Below are 20,613 nucleotides of genomic sequence, written 5' to 3'. Positions count from 1 at the left end.
TTCGCTCCACGTGCTGGGAGCAACACCGCAGTATTCGATGCGCGGTGGCAGTAGCAGTCTCTGCCAAACGAGCTGCACCTGCCCCAAGGTGCGTGTGGAAACTCAATCCTTACTCCTACGCTCGGCCTTGACTCGGAAAATAAGGTGTACTTGTAACCTAACCACCGTGGAGGTAAATTTAGAAGTGTTGGCCTGTGTTGTTCTTTTTCCATGAATAAAAAGTTAGGTTTCTTTCTCGCAGTTGCGATAAGCATTTCAGTTGGGGGGAGGCGGGGGAGTGCGTGGAAAGGTGGTGGAGAGGGTAGGAAGCCTCGTGCGGTAAGTTGAGGTGATGTTTAAGGAGGGTTTTTTGTTTTTAGGTGGCTCGGCTCAAAATTATAAAATACAGAGAGACATAGGAGATGATAATTGGAGGTGCTTTCAGACAGCCGAGCTTGACAATGAAGAGCAACTTGCCAACAACGTGCCCGCAGAGTGCACATCACTTGCTCGGACATACGGATCGGGAGAACGCGGACACCGAGAGAGAGGATATGGAACCAAAGGTGTGTAAAGTTGGCAGAATAGAGCGCAGGGAGGCATCCGCACAGGCAGAGAAATGCATAGGTCAGAGAACATCGCAAGTTACGGACACCATATCGACTTTCAAGTTGGTGGGCTTGGGCACGAAACGTCACGGGGAGGGAAGATGTCGCCACTGATGAATGAATATGTACGTATGTTGAACTTCTTTTGCACAGTACGTAGCCAACCGTGCTAATCGGAGGTGCGGGGGAAGGACAACAAACTAAACAGAAAAAAGCAGTTAGAAAGAAATTAGTTTTCAATCTAAATGATTTAACCGTGCATAGCTCCAGTGGCATCAGAAGGAAGAGCATTCCAGACGGCCACAGAAGCGTATCTGAAAGCGTGCGATGATGCGGTGACCGTCTTTGTTCGATGGCCAACCAAAAGCCGCTGCTGCCAGGATGACCGGAGTTTGTGTGATGCTTTGTGTTTTGCGTGACGGTTTAAGCAAGGCATTATGGTTCATCCGTGGCAAGCACTTCTTGTATATTGAGTGCGACCTTACACTAATGTGTTCGTTAGGCAAGCAGAAGCCAACGCAGCTTGGCGAGCACTGGACGGACACGGTGGGAAATGTCAGGAGAATAGCAGCCCAAGGAGAGAACACGAGCGAGATGCTGTCCACCACCGAGATGGAGCCAAGAGGTCGGGTTCATGTGCAGGAGACAGGGATGGCGCGTGATTGTTGCATCGTGAGGCCATCATCGATGGTGACAGATTGGGGAGATTGATCATGGCTGATGATGTTCGGTCTGAATCTTGATAACAGCATCGAAAAAATCGAATACAGTATTGATAAGGTTCAGTTGTATATAAGGTTCAGTTGTGTATCAAAAGTTGAATCCAATATAAAATATATAATTTACAGCCCTTTACCAATCTACGGCTGAATGAAATCTTCCCCAAACCATACTTCACACACTGGTAGGCGTGAGTTCGCCAAGCGGGTGGTGGGGATGTCACTCGTCACCGATAGCCACGGACCCGACATCGAACTCGGCTCGATGGGTTCTCAGTGCGGTGTGCTAGCCACTGTGCCACTGCTCCCCAAAAACAATTATGTTTTTAAATTTTGATTTGAAGCTTTCGTGACTGCAGGGATTCATATTATTCATTCTTTCGGTAAAGTCACGTAAGAAGGGAAATAAATTTTTCACACCTGATGATGATTGCTTGTGTTGCAATGGAAACGTCGTGAGAATTTTATTGTTTTATTTTTATTATTTCCCTTCTACGTGACTTTAGCAAGAATACAATTATGCTTGTAATATTTACATTCAGTATTCATAATTTATTTAAAAAAAAATATTCTGCAAGATAATCCGTGTTTGCATACACGCACACACACTCTTTCGTAACTTATGAATGTTAAATTGTGCACTTTAAATAAAAAAAACTTTTGATAGAGGATAAAAAAAGGAAAAATATATAACAAAACAAATAATGTTATACGTACTGTATAAAATGCATCCAGTTACAGAAAAAAATGGCTTTTCCAAGTTTTGCGAGCTTCTCGTGAGGTCCAGCTATAGAATCAATGCCAGAAACGTGGACTACATTTGGCTGTGATTCTATTCGGGAAAAAAACCGCACACTTAATTACACTGTCGCTTTGCAGTGGGAGTTAATAATAGCATCACCCTTGGTTGCTTGTATGTGTGTGTGTGAATTATTGTGCTTTTAACACGTGTCCGTGGATAATCTCACATTTTTATCTGGCGCCATGCACTCGGAGCGTAGGAGGTTATCGCTTTCTGTAGAGCTTTTTAGAAAATGGTTTAAACCTCGCGGTTTACCCGCAAGAGCAGGAAACGCAAGACGCCGTCAGCGATTCTCGCGATATTCTTTATTTATCTTAACGCCCAAAAGTTAGCGGTAAAAAAGTCCCACCTGCTCCTTCACAGCATGGACTCATTACAAAGTGCCCTTTTTTTAGAGGATTTCATAATGAATGCATCGCTCTTGTGTAGAAATGAACGTGGAGGAGCGGAAAAGGTGAAATTATGAATGAACACGTACTTGATAGTACGGTACTGGAACGGAGAAAGCCCATATTGACAGATGCCTTTATCCTTTAAAATTTTAACATGGGAAATGATTACATGCTGGTGTGTGCAAGATGTACTTCTAACCTAGGTAGAGAGGGAAATGATTATTGCAAACAAGATGCGAGTATATGGCGGCAGTCTGTTTGTGGATGACCTGACCAACATATTCGAATACCTAGAGGCGTAACAGGATTAAATGTCAGCACTTTTGATAATGGATGAACAAGCATAGTACGGTCATACATCGCTGTCAAACCCATGCGGTTTAACCCCGTATTCTTGTGTAGGGAAATTGAGTTTTCAGGTCCATATGGCGTACAGCCGTTTCAATACGGGCAAAATAAATGTTGTGTATTTGTTTGTGTTTCTCGCTTGCGATGGGACTTTGTAGGATGAACGTTGAGATTTATAAGGGCACGGGGTGACCAATAAAGTCTGAGTTGGTCTGATATAGTAGGGCACTAATAAGGGGTTGACTGGTGCTGTCATACTGCATTGAAAGTGGGGTGGAGGTTAAACGGCAAACTGAGAACAGATTTTACCCGATACCACAAAAGAAAGAAGAGCAATATTAAAAGAGATTGATCCGCTTAAGTGCTATATTGATTACACAGACGCCTGTAAAACGACGAGTTGGAACATAGATGGCAACAGTTTCTGCTAACCTTAATCCAGCAGTGGATATAGCATGGCTATTGATGATGTGTAATACAGGTGGACCGTGAGCAATGCAATGTCTCCGTCGAGTTCGACAGTGGCTGCATATCCATGCGGGTGGCTGGCTGACAAATGCAGTGGATTTCGATTTAAAGCTTTCGTGACTGCAGGGATTCATCTTCTTGGTTCTTTCGGTAAAGTCACGTAGAAGGGAAACAATAAAATAATATAAATATATTTCGATGTAAAGCTTTCGTGACTGCAGGGATTCATCTTCTTGGTTCTTTCGGTAAAGTCACGTAGAAGGGAAATAATAAAATAATATAAATATATTTCGATGTAAAGCTTTCGTGACTGCAGGGATTCATCTTCTTGGTTCTTTCGGTAAAGTCACGTAGAAGGGAAATAATAAAATAATATAAATATATTTCGATGTAAAGCTTTCGTGACTGCAGGGATTCATCTTCTTGGTTCTTTCGGTAAAGTCACGTAGAAGGGAAATAATAAAATAATATAAATATATTTCGATGTAAAGCTTTCGTGACTGCAGGGATTCATCTTCTTGGTTCTTTCGGTAAAGTCACGTAGAAGGGAAATAATAAAATAATATAAATATATTTCGATGTAAAGCTTTCGTGACTGCAGGGATTCATCTTCTTGGTTCTTTCGGTAAAGTCACGTAGAAGGGAAATAATAAAATAATATAAATATATTTCGATGTAAAGCTTTCGTGACTGCAGGGATTCATCTTCTTGGTTCTTTCGGTAAAGTCACGTAGAAGGGAAATAATAAAATAATATTAATATATTTCGATGTAAAGCTTTCGTGACTGCAGGGATTCATCTTCTTGGTTCTTTCGGTAAAGTCACGTAGAAGGGAAATAATAAAATAATATAAATATATTTCGATGTAAAGCTTTCGTGACTGCAGGGATTCATCTTCTTGGTTCTTTCGGTAAAGTCACGTAGAAGGGAAATAATAAAATAATATAAATATATTTCGATGTAAAGCTTTCGTGACTGCAGGGATTCATCTTCTTGGTTCTTTCGGTAAAGTCACGTAGAAGGGAAATAATAAAATAATATAAATATATTTCGATGTAAAGCTTTCGTGACTGCAGGGATTCATCTTCTTGGTTCTTTCGGTAAAGTCACGTAGAAGGGAAATAATAAAATAATATAAATATATTTCGATGTAAAGCTTTCGTGACTGCAGGGATTCATCTTCTTGGTTCTTTCGGTAAAGTCACGTAGAAGGGAAAGAAGACAGCTGTCTTCCCGACAGACCTGTTCTTCACCTGAGGACGGCTGCTTGCGTTGTGGCCGAAACGTCGTGAGAATTGTATTTTATTATGTTTTATTTTCATTATTTTATTATTTCCCTTCTACGTGACTTTACCGAAAGAACCAAGAAGATAAAACGCATTGGACTCAAGTAGGCACCTTGACACACCAGCGGCCCCCAAACCTTTTTGGCACCAGGGACCGGTTTCGTGGAAGACAATTTTTTCACGGACCGGGGGGTGGGGGGGGGTTCATCATTGGGTCTTTCCCCCTTTTCAAAGAAGCTCTCCAGCGACGTTTCTTTTTGACTCATTGTGGCTACTAGGGGTTAGCAGCTTGTGGGTTTACTGTGACTGTGACCAGTGCGCAGTGCGGGAAAGAGGCGCGGATGGAAGTGGTCAATAATATAATGGGGGCGGGTTCCACGCGCGGACTCACCGCTCTCACCTCCTGCTGCTGTGCGGCCCGGTTCCTAACAGGCCACGGACTGGTACCAGTCCGTAGCCTGGGAGTTGGGGACCCCTGCCGTACACCACTCACTGATTCAACAATTTTTTACTTTAGATATTTTGAATATAGTCAAAATATCTAAATCACTCTATCGTATATTCATAGAGTACATAATAGGAGAGAGTCGTGGTGCGGTGGTTAGCACACTACAGTGAAACTCCGATTAGCACGGTTGGCTACTTACGGTGCGAAAGAAGTGCAACATACATACATTGTGCATGCACAATCACAGCACATTTGTTGGTGACGGCTAACATCAGCGGCGAGTAATATCTGAACCGGTCCTTGGGCCCTCTGATCGTCTACGCGCACTGACCAGCTTGGTGAAGTATGGTCAAACAACACAAGAAAGACGTGTAGTGGAGGGGCCCTCATCTGCATATACCGTCGAGTGACTAATATCTTCTAGATTTGAAGTTTTCGTGACTGCAAGGATCCATACTCTTTGGTTCTTTCGGTAAAGTCACGTAGGTGAAAAAAAAAAAATACTGTACAGTCATTTTTTGTTTTTTTGCTATGGTTATCCCACCTGATGATGGAAGCTTGTGTTGCTTCCGAAACGTCGTGATTTAATTTGATTGTTTCTATTTTTATTCTTATATTTTTTTTTACTAATACATCTGGTAAGATTTCGCCCTTGTAATTCGACGGTGTCACATTTGGGGGTTATAATTTAATTCAAGAATCTATGTTCTTAACATTGGTGAACAGTGGTGGAAGTGGTCATGCGAACGAATTACTACACAAAGAACATTTGTAAATACAAAATAATTAATCATCCATGTGCACGGTTTTAAAGACGGTATGTTATGATTTTGAGGTGGTTGGTGGTTCAAAGGTCAGAGTGCTAAGGTGGAATAACTCTGATCCTGGGTTTGAATGTGGGTATCGGCCACCTGGTTTAAAAACTGGGTTCTCAAAAGCAGCGAGCTGATGGTCTTTGCCCGGTCCCCAATGACCGCACACACAAAAAACAAACAAACACATGAGCATTAAGAAAGAATATCTGCTTGGCTGGCATGGCTCTGGAGCAGATTGGGTGGGGAAGTTGCAGTGGGGGTTGCTCGACTTTACATCACTGCTCTGTCCAGTGAGCGGTGGTATGTCGTGGCCAGGAATAGAACTCGCTGGGTTTAAGGGTTACAGTGCGCGAATCGTTGTGCGACCAGCGCCACTCGCAAACACCAACGTACCGTACAGTCCACGTACTACAGCAAAAGCGTGAATATATATTTTAAAAATACATTCCGAATTACGGCGCTGAATTCAACTAAAAGTGTGCGCCGTGTGGGAACGTGACCTGACGTTGGATGGAGTGTTTCAGGCACGCAACCCTTGCAGGCAACGCATTTGCCAACACTGAGATGTTGTGTTTTCTCCGTGGTCTTAAGTTAGGCAATGAAGACGTCGCGTGGCTAAAAAGCAACGGCCCCTTCATGTAACGTTAAATGCCACGCGGGCTCTGGTCATTTAATTTGGTTACCTAAGTGGCCAACTATTTCATAATTACAAGTGGCCCCCTTTGCCCCCCGAGAAAAACGGTTTAACAATTGTCTCATAAAAAAATCCGCCGATTGAGGTACTTCTGCCCAATAGCGGAGCCAGGATTTTCAGTTAGGGGGGGCAACCCCTCCAGCAGTGAAAAATCGTAGGAGTTGTTAGTAAGTAAGGACTTGTCCCTCGCTTTTTAGTCGACGCGTGTGTGGCGATGGCGCAGCCATCGATCGAGGGTCGAATTCGAACCGCGTTGTGTGATCGGCATCGCGCTCGCTGAAGGAGTTTGCCTTCAGGGAAGTCGTGAACTGAATACGAAACTGCGCACAATTCTGTGAGTCACTTATAACTGCTTTGCCGTTACTTATTGCCAATGATGGACTCAGACTATTGTCCTATCATCTCATAGAGTCCCTGGCACGTAATAATATGCTACACAGTGGCAGTGGGGGTCGCAAAATGCCGATTTATTACAAATAAACCCTAATGATCCGATCATTTACAAAGATGCAATTTGCACGTTGTCAATGTTTTGATCGAATTCTGACCAATTAAGCTCCTCACCGGTGCCGTCAGACTTCCCACGGCTGACATGAACATCGCCAACGTCACGTGACGTTTCACTCAAGCTGATTTTGAGCTTCATCAAGCAATGAACTCGGAAATGGAGTGAAGTCTTAATTAGTGAGAAATGTATCAATACAATGGCCTCCAATTAGCACGGTTGGTGACGTACGGTGCAAAGAAGTTCAACACACTGTACATATGTACGAACATCTGTGTAATCGTGTCAATCTGGTCGGGTGGTGGAGGGTTGATGATGACAATAACTTTGTCAAAACTTCCATGTTGTCTAACCCACAACCAAATACGGATCATAGCAATACCTACAAAAACTCATGTTCTATGTTTTTGAAAAATGTTATTTTACAGTTATATATTGCTCAGTCACTTGGTGGTGTCTAAATTATATTGTGATTTTTACATCAGTTTTGGCATACTGACCATTTGTAAAGCTCAGAATTACAGGCACTGTTTTGCATAACACTGCAATACATTTACCCATAGCTGTACGGTTTACCCCGTATTCTTGCACAGGGACATTGAGTTTTCAGGTAAATTGAGTTTTCAGGTCCGTACGGCGTACAGCCGTTTCAATACGAGCAAAAATAATGTTTTTGTCTATTTGTTTGTGTGTCTCCCTTGTAAAGGGACTTTGTAGGATGAACGTTGAGATTCATAAGGGGCACGGGGTGACCAGTAAGATATGAATTGGCCTGCAATAAGGTAGGCACTGATAAGGGGTTGACAGGTATTTTACCCGTTAATCACGTGAGAGGCTGCATGACTACTTGGGACTAGTCAGCAACTGGGATAAATGCTAAACATTTAATTTGAATTTCTCTCATATAAAAAAATATTCGTGGAATCAGAAGTGTAAATAAAAAAGGAAGTGCTACATTTTTTAAAAAGGGCAGTTTAAGTTGAGTTTAAATTAAACGTGAAAATTCAGGAATAAAAGTAACGTGTAACAGCGATGCACAGAGCTCCAGTTTTGAAATCGCTCAATGGTAAAATCCAAGCTATCTACACTTTGGCTACTCACAAAGGCAGGCAACCAATTCTATACGTTTGTGATCCACTGCATGCATGATGCATGTGTGCAACGCATGCTTTAGAATGTATAATACATTAACTAGAACATATTATCTACATCATGGGAACTCCTTTGCCAGTACCAACATTTGAGAATAGGGTTTCCCCTTTTTTCTGGCAACAAAACAGGTGTTAAGATGTTAAAACACCAAACTGAAACCTTTTTACAAGGTATCATGTCTGCATTAACCACAATACTTGTGGTCAGAATGCAAACAAAACACAAACTCTGATAATATATGCATTGCCTATGAAACTGATTGGTCCACACCAGAGACAGTCCAGTCTCAAACTGTATGTAGTCTATGAAGTGTAATGTCAAGTGCAATGCACTTGGAACACGTTATTGGCGGCAGATGGGTAGAGGTGATGGCGGTGAAGCGATGGGCGGTCGGGTTGGAGGGACCGGCTAGCTCCTCACCAAACGTGGCGCCTACCAATGTGAGACACACAACGCACGATGGGTGACACCGACTACTGTTAAGCTTGTCAGGTGTGTACAGTTAAATTGCGTATACACGGTACGCACACCGATATATTCATGACGTGCACGTACGCACGTTAAATGCTGCGATTTCGTTGCATAGATGTAAAATGCATTCATAGCTAGCTGGGAATTTCAGTGATCTCGACTTAGATTATTCCCCCACCACCATTGGTCTTGCCAACCAGGTGTATTCTCTATCTCAAATACTTGGGCGTATCAACAGGCATGTCATTGCATTCGAGTACCAGTTCTGCGCAGCACAAGTTTGGAAATTTCCCAAACTGATAACATTGTGAAATCAAATAAAAGACATCTGTGCGAGTGACTTCATCTCATTCGACATATCTGGAAAAAATTGAGGTCGTACGAAAATATCTGCCGTTTAAAGAAGCAACTGTTTCAGAATATCTGAAAAGGAGCGTGAATGTGGGGGCTTAGTAAAACATCGACAAATGGTGACCACTTCGTGTTTGTCGTTTATAATAACTTAGGGGCTGTTAAACAATAACCGCTAAATCGGTGACCATTTTCAGATTCCATTTAACGGGTCCGAGTGGTCACGAACGGCTCCCCGTTCCAGGTGGATGGTTGTCGCTATTTATGAATGGTCCCGATCGGCGTACGCACGGCATGGCGAGCCTCGGTGACCGCGTGATGCCTTTGCCCTCGTTTCTCAGATCAGACGCTTGGCTGCTCAAGCCACTGCTGGTGGGAGGCCCTCTCCATTACTACCACAGGGAGCTCGAGAAGGTCTTTGGTCTACTCTTTCACGCTGGGCTTGATCATTCACGCGGACTGCCACTTGCCCTTCCCCCGCACCTCCGATCAGCACGGCTACGTACGTTGTGAAAGAAGTTCAACGTACGTGCACTCGCGTTTTAAAACTGTGGGTGGGTTGTAACAACACAGCCGAGCGTAAATTATAGCTCGTACAGTATTTACATACTTTTCAAGTGACTCGGTAATCTGTTGGCTTCATCGGAGGTCTATTTCTGTAAAGCCAGCGGTGACTAATGTTGATGCAGACTGCACGGCGAGAACAACACACTTACGTGCTGTAAGAGAGCTGCTACCTTTCATCTTGGCCGCTTTTGTGAAAGAAGAGCATTGTCAGGCTTGGTGTGCACCTGTACTCCTGGCACCATGGACCCGGGGCGCAGGGATCTTGCGAGCACGATGGGGTGGGTGGGCCCTCTGAATTTGGACACTATGCTGGTATACCCAAGTGGGTATTATCACCCACATTTACATCAAGAGTGACGTTTCGATAGTGGATGCAACAGTTGGATAACCTGTTTCAGCTTAAAAAGAGCTGGTCTCACAACATTGAAGTGTATCCCTCGCGCAGCCACGCACACTGCTAGCCGATGACAGACACCCCAACCTCCACCCCTCTTCCTCTGCCTACCGCGCGGTATAATTGGGTACAGCACAGCGAGCCAATCGGAAAATAATGTGGGGAAGAGCGGGTCTACTCCCAACGCTTCCAAGACGTCTTTACGGGCATGGAAGAGTAGGCCAAATACCTCGTGGAGGGGCTCTCGAGAGCTCCCTCTAGTGGAGGCCCTTCCACCCAGAAGTGAGCGAGACACCTTTGGCGGATTTTCCTTGGGGTGGCCCAGGACCAGGTGGAATTCCATCGGCCACTCTTGTTCACGTCCGGAAGTTGAAGCCGTACGAGTGCGATTTGCAGTACAGCATGCGCACCTCAACAATGTATGCCCCCTCCACCATACACACACACACGCGCGCGTGCGGGCGTATCAGCCCACACGCAAAATATTACTTTGGTGGCTGTTACTTTTCATGACAGCATTGGCATTCAAACGTGGCGGAACTATAATTTCAAGCATAGTAATAACTCTTGACTTTTAATCTCTGACGACTCTATAGCCTTGTAATTACAGTCGATGACGTACAAACCACACTGCTACAAATACAATATTTTGCACGTTGCTCATATAGCCCACATATCCCGAGTCCTTTCCGAGATGTATCTGCACTTACGCTCACGTGCCCATTGTCTCATAGTGTAAAGTTGCCTCCATCAACTGTGCGACTAACACCCATGCGTTCATTGCACAGTTATTTTTTTAAAGGGATCATTTTAGGTGTGTTTATAATAAATATATGTTTTCTCTTGGGACGTGCAGCACTGCATCATAGCGCGTGCGTGTGTGTGTGCTTGTGGAGGTACAGCATTGGCGGTTGGTGTCGTGAACTATGCATTATAAATGAAGATACCCATGCCATGGGGTGGTCTGGCTGGGAGAGACAGGTGATCTTCACCGCGAGCGTGCATTGCTTCGATAGGAAACGCTACACACAGGATTTAGCATATTACTTCGGTGGCTTTTGGCTGGCCATCGAGCCAAGGCGGTCGCCGCAAAGCTCGCTTTCTCATGCGCTTCTGCGGCCGTCTGGAATGCTCTTCCTTCCGATATTCGGAAGCTACTGGGCGCCGTGCACTTTTAAATCATCATCTAAATTGCAAACTCATTTCTTTAGAACTGCTTTGTGTTTTAGATTGTTGTCCTTTCCCCCGCACCTCCGATTAGCACAGTTGGCTATGTACGGTGCGAAAGAAGTTCTACATACACACGTGTGGCAACGTGTGTATTTAAAGGGACTAAAACGTGAAAGCCCTTTTTAGATTGTTTAAAAGGAGTCATTAGCGCATGATTAATTCCCAGCGGCTATCGTTTGTAACTGCTGAAAATCCTGCGTGACTGCAGTGTTGAGGTCCTGCCAGTAACATTGTCGTTTCATGGTTCGGGTGCAGGAATGCACCCGAAACATGAAACGTCAATGTTATGTTGCAATCCAGTTGCAACGCCTGCTCTCGCACGCAGTTAGCTGAACATAAGTTATTTTGTTATTGTTAAAGGAAAGATCGTTACCCTGGCTTGAGATTTACTTGTAAATGTGTTATAGGGCAACGGACTTAAATTTTTTGTAAGTTTTAATGATGGTTTCATGAATATACAAGTGTTATGGAAATAGCCTTTGTTAAGTGCCCCGCACCTCCGATCAGCACGGTTGGCTACGTGCGGTAAGAAGTTCAACATACATACATACATACCCGCAAGACAAAAATGTAGATTGTAGCCATTCAATAAATGTGTGGCATCTGGAATAGACCCTGGCTCATCATTCTCGAAATGCTACACATACCAATACCACGTTAAACATAACAAGTCGACTGCTAGAAGGGAGCTGTGGGTCACGAGGATGTGTCATTACATTACGCAGACATCGATTATTGTTCCTGGTTATTTTAGAAAATGAATTTGGCAGTCACAGAACTCAATTGAGTCAATTTTCATCATTGAGAGTGGAGGATGGATGTGCTCTAATCAAAACAAAACCAAAATCCATGTTAGTGATGATAAGCTACGTATGAGCCGTGACCTTTGACCTAAGCCAAAGAAAGATGACCAAATCACTGTGAGTGGTGCCCTCCGTGGCAGACAGAGCACAGCGCTGGCTCCACCTCATGTCACAATCAGAATCTGTATTTACACTGCAGGAGGAATCCGATGAGCTATGAAGCTCTTTCACAAATGTTCATTTGGGGCGAAACGGCAAGTCAAACAAGTGACACGGTGTTGGACGGCTTTAGGCCACTCAAAGAAGTTTATATTTATAGTAACTGCAGGCTGAGAGGGGAAAAAGATGAATGTCCTTAGGATGGGTTGGTACCAGCTTGTCTGCTGTAGTAAGTTAAATCTATGATAATAATAATGTTGTGATAATGTAGGCTTATCTATTGCGGAGGTGATGTTTTTTTTTTAGCACGAGTGTATCGCATTATCTAATGTAACTATTACATTGCAGTATTCCGTTCGTCAAAAGGGTTGATTATGTTGTGTATGTAAAATAAATACCAGACATGAATGTAAGTTTATATCCCCCCATACTCCAGTAAATAGTAAAACAATGCAATGTAATGTCATAAACTACAGATAAAATACCCTTCAAAAAACTGAAATACTGTAGCCGAGTAACCAACTCACATATTGAGTACAAATGTTATACTTTAGCATATCATAATATATCATGCTTCATACATACCGCTCATAAGAAAGAGGATATTTTCACTGTTAATGTCATGCGATCTACAGTTCTACACGTTTCCTTATTAAATAGTTATATACTGTACATTGTAAATGAGGAAGTAAATTGTTAATATATTTAGTTAATTAAATTGGGTCACGGATACATTGGCAACTATCTGGGTAACTATCTCCAGAGGTGTTACTGTAGATTGTCATGCATTCGTTGCCACATTATAAGATTGGTAAACAGTGCCGTGGTATGCAGGGCCGAATTAAGGTTCTTGTAGACCCTAGGCACTTCTGTTTCGTAGGCCTTCAGTGATGAATTCAGTGATAACGCCTCGTCCTTCCCTTGCACTGCTCTCTATTGACAATGAGATTGTGCGAAAAACACAATTTGAAGATGTTGTTGCGAATCTTACAATGAACAAAAATCTCCAAAAGTTCACCTCCGGTGTAAATTTCTCTCTCACCTGATGAAAAAAAAACGATTGACATTTTAATAACTCTGCCTCTTTGAATAGACATTGTGTCTATACTTCCTATCTATAAATATATTTATTCAAAAAGACATCTTGGTGCCATTTTTTATCATACAAACAAAGAACATAGGTCGATTTTTTTTAGGCCCTTTTAGTTTTGGGCACAGTGCCTTCTGCAACCGATTGGAAAATACGGCCCTGGTGGCAGCAAGGTATGGCACAAGCATTGCGGTGGCATTGGCACCATGTGCCACACCGCTGGTAATCTGGGTGACCGCAGCAGGGGGTGTGGGTGCGTGAAGGCATGTTCATCATCAGCTGCACAGATGGCACATTGATGATCGCAGCCACTCGTGAGGAAGCTGAGGAGGGTGAGCTGTCAAAATCAAGTTTCTGTAACCCCCCACCCCAAACTCATCTGATTAGAAATTAATTAATAAACAAGTCTTCCTTTATTTACACAAACCTCAAAGAATATTCGCAAATTGGTTTACGTTGAGGATTCCACTTTTAACTGAACATACGAATCGGCGCATTAATCTATGGCGCCTTGCCATAGACGTTGAACATGTGGTTCAACAAAATGGTTATTCACAACAACAAACCTTACAAAAACTGAAAAGTGTGCAAAGAAGTATGTACAGATGCATGCCTGGCATCACAGAGGCGGAAGGAACACACGGATGAGAGAACACACGCAGATGAATGGTATTCTCCCGACTACTAAGAAAAGTTGGGCTTGGGCAAGACGCATCGCTGGATGGCAGATCGAAGGTGAAGAATAATAATGGAGTGGCAGCTAAAAATGTAATTCACCACATAAGGTGTTTTATTGAATGGTTTTATATATATGTATGCTCAATTGGCTTACACATAACATGAGCATATCATAAAATGAAGACTAAATGTGCAGCCCTGCAATTGCTTGCTCATGTCACTACTGGACGGCTATGGGCTATGTGGCTTAAATGTGGAGGGAAAAATCCACGTGACCACGCGGAGAGAGAGAGACAAGCACACTCCAAATATACAGCAGCAGGCGTCAGGGTTGGGATCAAACCCACGACCTCCTGTATACCAGGCGAGTTAGTTAACATCTCCTAGCCACCGTGACCCCCGCTAGCTATAATCGGGATAACATTGGGGAAAATGGCAGGACTTAATAAGCTCCTGTAGTGGGTAATTGGCCTACACTTCCACGACGGGCTGACGGTTTGGAAGAGGTTGGAGTAGCCACAACGTTTCCCCTTCTTACGCAACCGGCCAATCGACGAATTGCAGGCTTTCTATTTATACTGCCCGGTGGAATTTTATAAAGGACACTTACGGAACAGGAAAGGGCCCTTGTCATGAAATCCTGAGCATGGTTGAACTGGTACCAGCGGAAACTATAACTTCTGGTAAACTTTACGTAGTGTTTTGACCAGCACAATTGTTGTTTGAATGAGAGTCCAACTGACAACCGTCAAGCACACGTGGAAGCTTGTGTTGCCTCCGAAACGTCGTGATTTTTATTTTAATTTTACTTTTATTAATTTTTATTTTTATTTTTTACCTACGTGACTTTATCGAAAAAACCTAAGAATATGAATCCTTGCAGTCACGAAAGCTTCAAATCTAGGAATAAACACACGTGTCTAGGTCACAAAATAATCCATCATTTGGTTTCACATTCTCCCCAATCGCCTTAAAAGCACCCACTCTCTCTCTCGCATTGGGCCTCGTTGGTACATTGGTGGGAGACTGCCTGGCATTGCCGGGTGTTGTTGGAGCGAGGTGCCCAGGAGATGGGAAACTTCGATCGTTACTCCTGGAATGCTTCAGTTTACCCTCCCCACCTACTGTGCATCGGTTTCCTCCCACGCCAAGCCAAGCACTTACTCATGGAAGCAGCCACACGTGCCAGTGCAAGAACGTTTTGCTTCGAGAATCTCGAAACTCGACGAGCCTTTTCCGATTCAATAAGTTGGCATGATTATTGAACGAATGCGTTATGATACAACTGTTATGGAATGTGGTAGCTGGCGCGTGCCATTCTCTGGGTTACGTAACCGAAACCTGCCAGGCTGAAGCGATAGCGCGCTGGCTACTGCACTGCTGCTGTGAACCCGACGAACCGAGTTCTATCTCGGACAAGGCGAACGTCAGCGGCGAGAACCGGTCCTGGGCTACCCCGTTCCCCCCCTCCTGTCAATTTCAACAACCGGCACTGACCCAGCACGGTGAAGTACGGTCAAATTAACCCCCCATGGTTGACAGAGCATGGGGAGGCGTTCGCCTGGCCGTGAATTGACGGAAAGCTGTTCGACCATTGTTAATCAATTATTATTACATTAAATTTTGATTTAAAGCTTTCGTGACTGCAGGGATTCATATTCTTGGTTCTTTCGGTAAAGTCACGTAGAAGGGAAATAAATAAATACAAAACAATAAAAATTCTCACGACGTTTCGACTGCAACACAAGCAATCATCATCAGGTGTGAAACCAAGAATATTATTACATTCACAAGCCATCCTTTCAGTTGCCCTCTATTACTCGACTTTAAATGGTGAAAATGTAAAACCTTTCAAAGCTGTTATGAGTCAATTACATGTCCAGTGCACATTTCGATGGTGCTCCGTAAAACGTTACACGGATTCATGTGCACGGATAACTTCCACGGTCGCTACTCGAGGTTTCCGCGGTTGTGTTGTACAGTTCTTCTACGGTGCTTTTAGGGTTGGCCTGCGCGCTGTTCGTCACGAGCTCAGATCCCCTTCAGGAAATTAAGAAATTGCCGGTACGTGGAGCAAAACGTCGGACAACGTGCTGGACAACACGTGGGGTACTAATCCGAAAACAATCGAGGGTTATTTTCTATTTGGACTAAATCATGAATTGTTCACATTAAAAAGAGACCGCTGTCTGGGAATGTACAGCAGCCACTCGTCTCTGTAATTGTTTGTCAAACAAATGCCAAGAGCACCGATGGCCATAACGCAGACTTTAACAGCACACACGTGTTTCGGCGCACACGTGTTTCGGCACACACGCACGCTGTGGTCAGTCTTCGGGGCAGTGGCAGTGAAAGAACGAAATTTAGTCGATGCGTAATGTACCAAAGGAAGTCACTCATGACGATGTTTAAAGTTCCCAGGCCCATGTGCTGCTGGCTTTCATAAATGTTTAGTAATACGGCATTTAGTGCAACTCCACGCGGGGTTATGACAAGGTATGCACTGTGCAATCATGCAAGTTAAAAAGTCCCATCACCTAAAAAGAGGAAAATGTAATTAAATTTAATTGGTCAGTTTATGGATTGCAATGTTTTTAGTGGCAAATGTGTGTATGTTTGTATGTTTATTAAATGTATAACAATGTTCAGCCCTTTTTCCATACACTGCAAATGAAGGTCCTCCCTGTGCCGTGATGGTGGTGAGGATTGCTTGATCATACTTCCCCATGCTGGTCTATGCAGATAGGTGAAGGGCGAGTTCAGATTCGCCGGCTTCGTAACAGAGTGTACCAACCACTGCACCACTGCTCCCCCATGTACTAATATTGGCTTACCCAGTACCTCTACGTGTGCGTATATATACACACGACATATATGTACGATGCAAATCTAGTCATTCCCAATTCACCAGTGGAATCAGGCCTCCCAACACTTTGTTGTTCTGGGGTTTTATTGACGAGGCTTCACCACACGGATCGGTGTGCGTTGGTGAAGGAGTGGTGCGAGAACAGTTCCCACATCACTTGACACTGATGTCAGCCATGGTCAGGATTCAAACTCGGGTCGCTCACCACTGTGACACACCCGCCTCCATCCCTGACGTTGGAACAGAAACAGGCTGACATAACAAAACTTAAAACAGGCAGCTTCCAGCAGACACTGCCCTGCACTGACCGAGAAGTTTGTTGCAACAGCAGGAATTGTCACTCGGACCAACGCGGTCTGGATGAACCCTATTCTGAGATTGCAATCTACTCTGTTGTTGACATTTGTGTTTGTATTAGCATTCCGATTGCTTGAGGCGTGCATGTTTGTTTATGTGCCAATGACTGCCAACGTAACTTACTGTAGTAGGTTAGAAGCAATTTTTTTTATTAATAGCCGACATTATCAACATGCAGGAAGTATTAATTGCCGTAGGTTAGCGCGATTGTGCCGTATGTGCCGTGCGATGGGTCTGAGTTTATGCCCCGTGTTCGGCACGATTTTATGACATTTCCCTCCACATGCCCGAGAACTTCGTCCGAAACTGAGCTCTCCTCTAAGGAAGCTTTCCAAGCACGTGAAGCCGAAACGTCGGATTGCTGTGCCAGACAAACAACATGCTACAACCCAAAGGTAAAAAAAAACCCATCAAAGCCAAGTTGGACTTTAGCAACACATTTATATAATTCCAAGACACTAATTGTTGTCAAAACTGTTACTGACATAACTGTGTTAAGTGCCAAGCGTCAACTTTGGCCAGACACACACAATCTTGGGTCACTCACAGTCCGTGGTTGTTAATGTGGAATTTAAGAGATTGTGTGGGGGTGGTCTGGGTGTGCTTGAACCAATTACTCAACCTTTAACAGCAAGGGAGCTAAACCCCTTTGTTTTTCTGCCACTTCAATGATGTCATATCAGAACAATAATCTAGTTTTCTGTATGGCTTTGTGTTTTTGCGTATAATATTTGGGATAATTACATTCCATAGTTAGGGCCTATACAAAAATTCCAATTTGGGGATCGTTTTCAGGTTCCCAACAAATCCATGTGGTTTCACACACTTACTACTCCTAGAGCATACCAAAGTTGAGCTCCTCTTATCCGCCGTGATGTGGGGGACGGACATTGCGGATCCTATTATCTGCGATGTTATCCACTAATTTTACTCCACTTATCTGCAAAGAGAATTTCTGATGGTAGGGATATTAGGAGCCAGTTTGACACGTCGGCTTTCGTGACCAATATTATTCATAATACAAGTTTTTTTTGGGTTAGATCGCGTTAGTGAAAATGTGTCGTTAACCCGCCGCCACCCGAAACAGCCAATAAGGTTTGTCACATATTATTGGTGCTTTCGGTAAAGTCACGTAGAATGATAAAATAATATAAATATTAAACAATATTGTTTTATATAGGGAAATAATAAAATAATATAAGTATAAAACAATATATTTTATATTTATGTTATTTTATTATTTCCCTTCTACGTGACTTTACCGAAAGAACCAAGAATATGAATCCCTGCAGTCACGAAAGCTTTAAATCAAAATTTAAGGTTTGGCACGTAAAATAAACCGTGCCAATTCGTTATTTTTTCAGCCCACCGGTGTGTTGGAGAGTGTATCCACAACAGTTACAATGTTGCCACAATTCTGCAAAATTGCCCGATGATGCTGGATGTAATTACCAGCGAAACATCTCAATACTCACAAATTGTAAAAATGTTGTGAGTTGACTCTCCAACACACCGGTGGGCTGCACTAATAACGAATTGGCACGTTTTGTTTACGTGACGAACCTTGCCGGTTCGCTGTATCGGGTGGTGTTGGGTTAACGACACATTTATACTTGAGAGATCTAACCCAAGAAACCTTCATTGTGAATATTAGGGGCCAGATGAGTTTTCACAAACGCTGGCTCCCGTGGAAACGAGGAGCCATGGGTAATGGGGTCGCGAACGTGACCTTTAATTCGAGGTACTTTCACAAGTGAGAAGGCATGATATGTCTGTCACTTTACGTTTTAAGAGCAAACACGAGCTGGCAATGCCTAGGCAAGAACAATCCCCGGGAGTTGTAACATTTGAGATGACAAAGTGGACTTTAATACTTCTCTCGAGTGGACATTTTCAAGAAAATACGATGTGTGGCCCTCCCATCGTGGCGAGCAGAGAATTACAATGCACTGACCTTTGTCCTAGGGGCAACGATCATTTGACTCAGATGTACATTTTAACATATGGAACGACGATTCAACTGTTGGGGTAACATTCTATTTTTGTTGGGCAAAAAGTCTCATGCGAGACATTTTGCAATTGTATTGCAGATGAATATGGAACGGTGCGATTATTAGACACCGAATACATTATGGAGGATTAGTATTTCACCACCGTGCTGTGTTCATGAATTCATAATACCGTGCATCACCTCGGAACTCAATTATTATAATTTACGTATTTATCCAGGAAAGTAACAACTGCGTCGTGGGATATTTATTTCAGGAAGGTACTTGATTCGGCTTAATTCTAAGCTGTTTCCACCCAATTAACGAGTGCCTATGCAGGTGGCAGGAGAAACCTCACACGCGCGAAGGCGCAACGCCCTGTCCCCGCACAGATGGAAACAGATGGCGATTTGCCCCCCTTTCCCCGACGATCCAGGGGGTGTGGGGCAACCTCGGGGAGAAGGGAGTTTCGCAACATCGGTGTGCGGCTGTCAACACAACGCTCGCCTTACGATAAACTCCAACGAGAGTGAGTGTGTGTGTGTCACCTTGTGTCCAAGTGTGCGACAAGCAGCTAACGAGTGTGACTTTGGATCGAGTGAAGTTGACACTCGACCATGCACAGCGGTGGCTTCAGCCCCGCGTACACGCCCGGTGTGCTCGCCACTGAATGACTTTGCTCTTTGATGTGAAAGCCGGTTAAACACTCACACGCGCGCACACGTGCCACCTAAGCTTTTACAAACGCAACGAAGAACACTTTATACCCCGCAGCGATAGGGAATCTCAGGACGGTTAGGACGCGCAGTGTAGTAACTCAACAAGCCACGCTTACCTACTTGGCAGTCAACTTTGAGAATGCTGTAAGTCAAAGTGCCGTCAAGTTCGAGGCGACTCCGTGACGAGAGACGGACAGAGAGAGAGAGAAGAGCAGGCAGCATCAGCAGCAGCAGACTCTGGGCTACTCACCTCCGTCCGGCAGAGCCTTGGGGGTCTTTCGCTGAGGTTCGCGTCACCTTCGCCTCGCCGTGTACAGCTCTGCTTTCATCCTTGAGTTTGTCGTTGTTGAACGCTGGCAACTTAGGCCCCGAGACGTGGCTCTCTCTCGCTCTCTCGCTCTCCCTGTCGGTCGTACAGCAGCAGCAGCACGCTGCTCTTGCTTGGGCCAGTCCGGACTGGCCCCGGTTGCCACGAGAGGGGTGAGCGGGTGGAGTGGCTGCAGCACAGGATGATGCTGCCCCGTGCGCGTGGCGACGGGGTGGAACACCGGGAGCCTTGAGCACAACGAGCCTCACTCACGGACCATGAGTTTGGGGAGGGGGGAGTGCCTAGGCCATGGAACTTTTCATTAAATATTTTATTTCTTTTTCTTCTTCTGCTGCTGCTTCGTTTTCCCTTCCTGCTTGGGTTGCGAGTGGCTGGGCCGAGCCCGCGAGGGGAAGG

The 20,613-nt window shown here is 44.2% G+C and overlaps 1 protein-coding gene across 1 annotated transcript in view; it reads right to left on the bottom strand.

Annotated features, from left to right (window-relative positions):
- Positions 1–20,550, bottom strand: part of RHBDF1 (rhomboid 5 homolog 1) — a 46,051-nt gene extending 25,501 nt beyond the window's left edge. Inside the window, exon 1 of the mRNA XM_078862826.1 lies at positions 20,140–20,550. The gene's annotated coding sequence lies outside the window, so the exon portion shown is untranslated. The remainder of the gene's footprint in view (positions 1–20,139) is intronic.
- Between the last annotated feature and the right edge of the window lie 63 nt (positions 20,551–20,613).

The sequence above is a fragment of the Lampetra fluviatilis genome, chromosome 1 (genome assembly GCF_964198595.1).
Source record: "Lampetra fluviatilis chromosome 1, kcLamFluv1.1, whole genome shotgun sequence".
Lineage (NCBI taxonomy): Eukaryota > Metazoa > Chordata > Hyperoartia > Petromyzontiformes > Petromyzontidae > Lampetra > Lampetra fluviatilis.
This window is presented reverse-complemented; position numbering and strand designations above follow the sequence as displayed.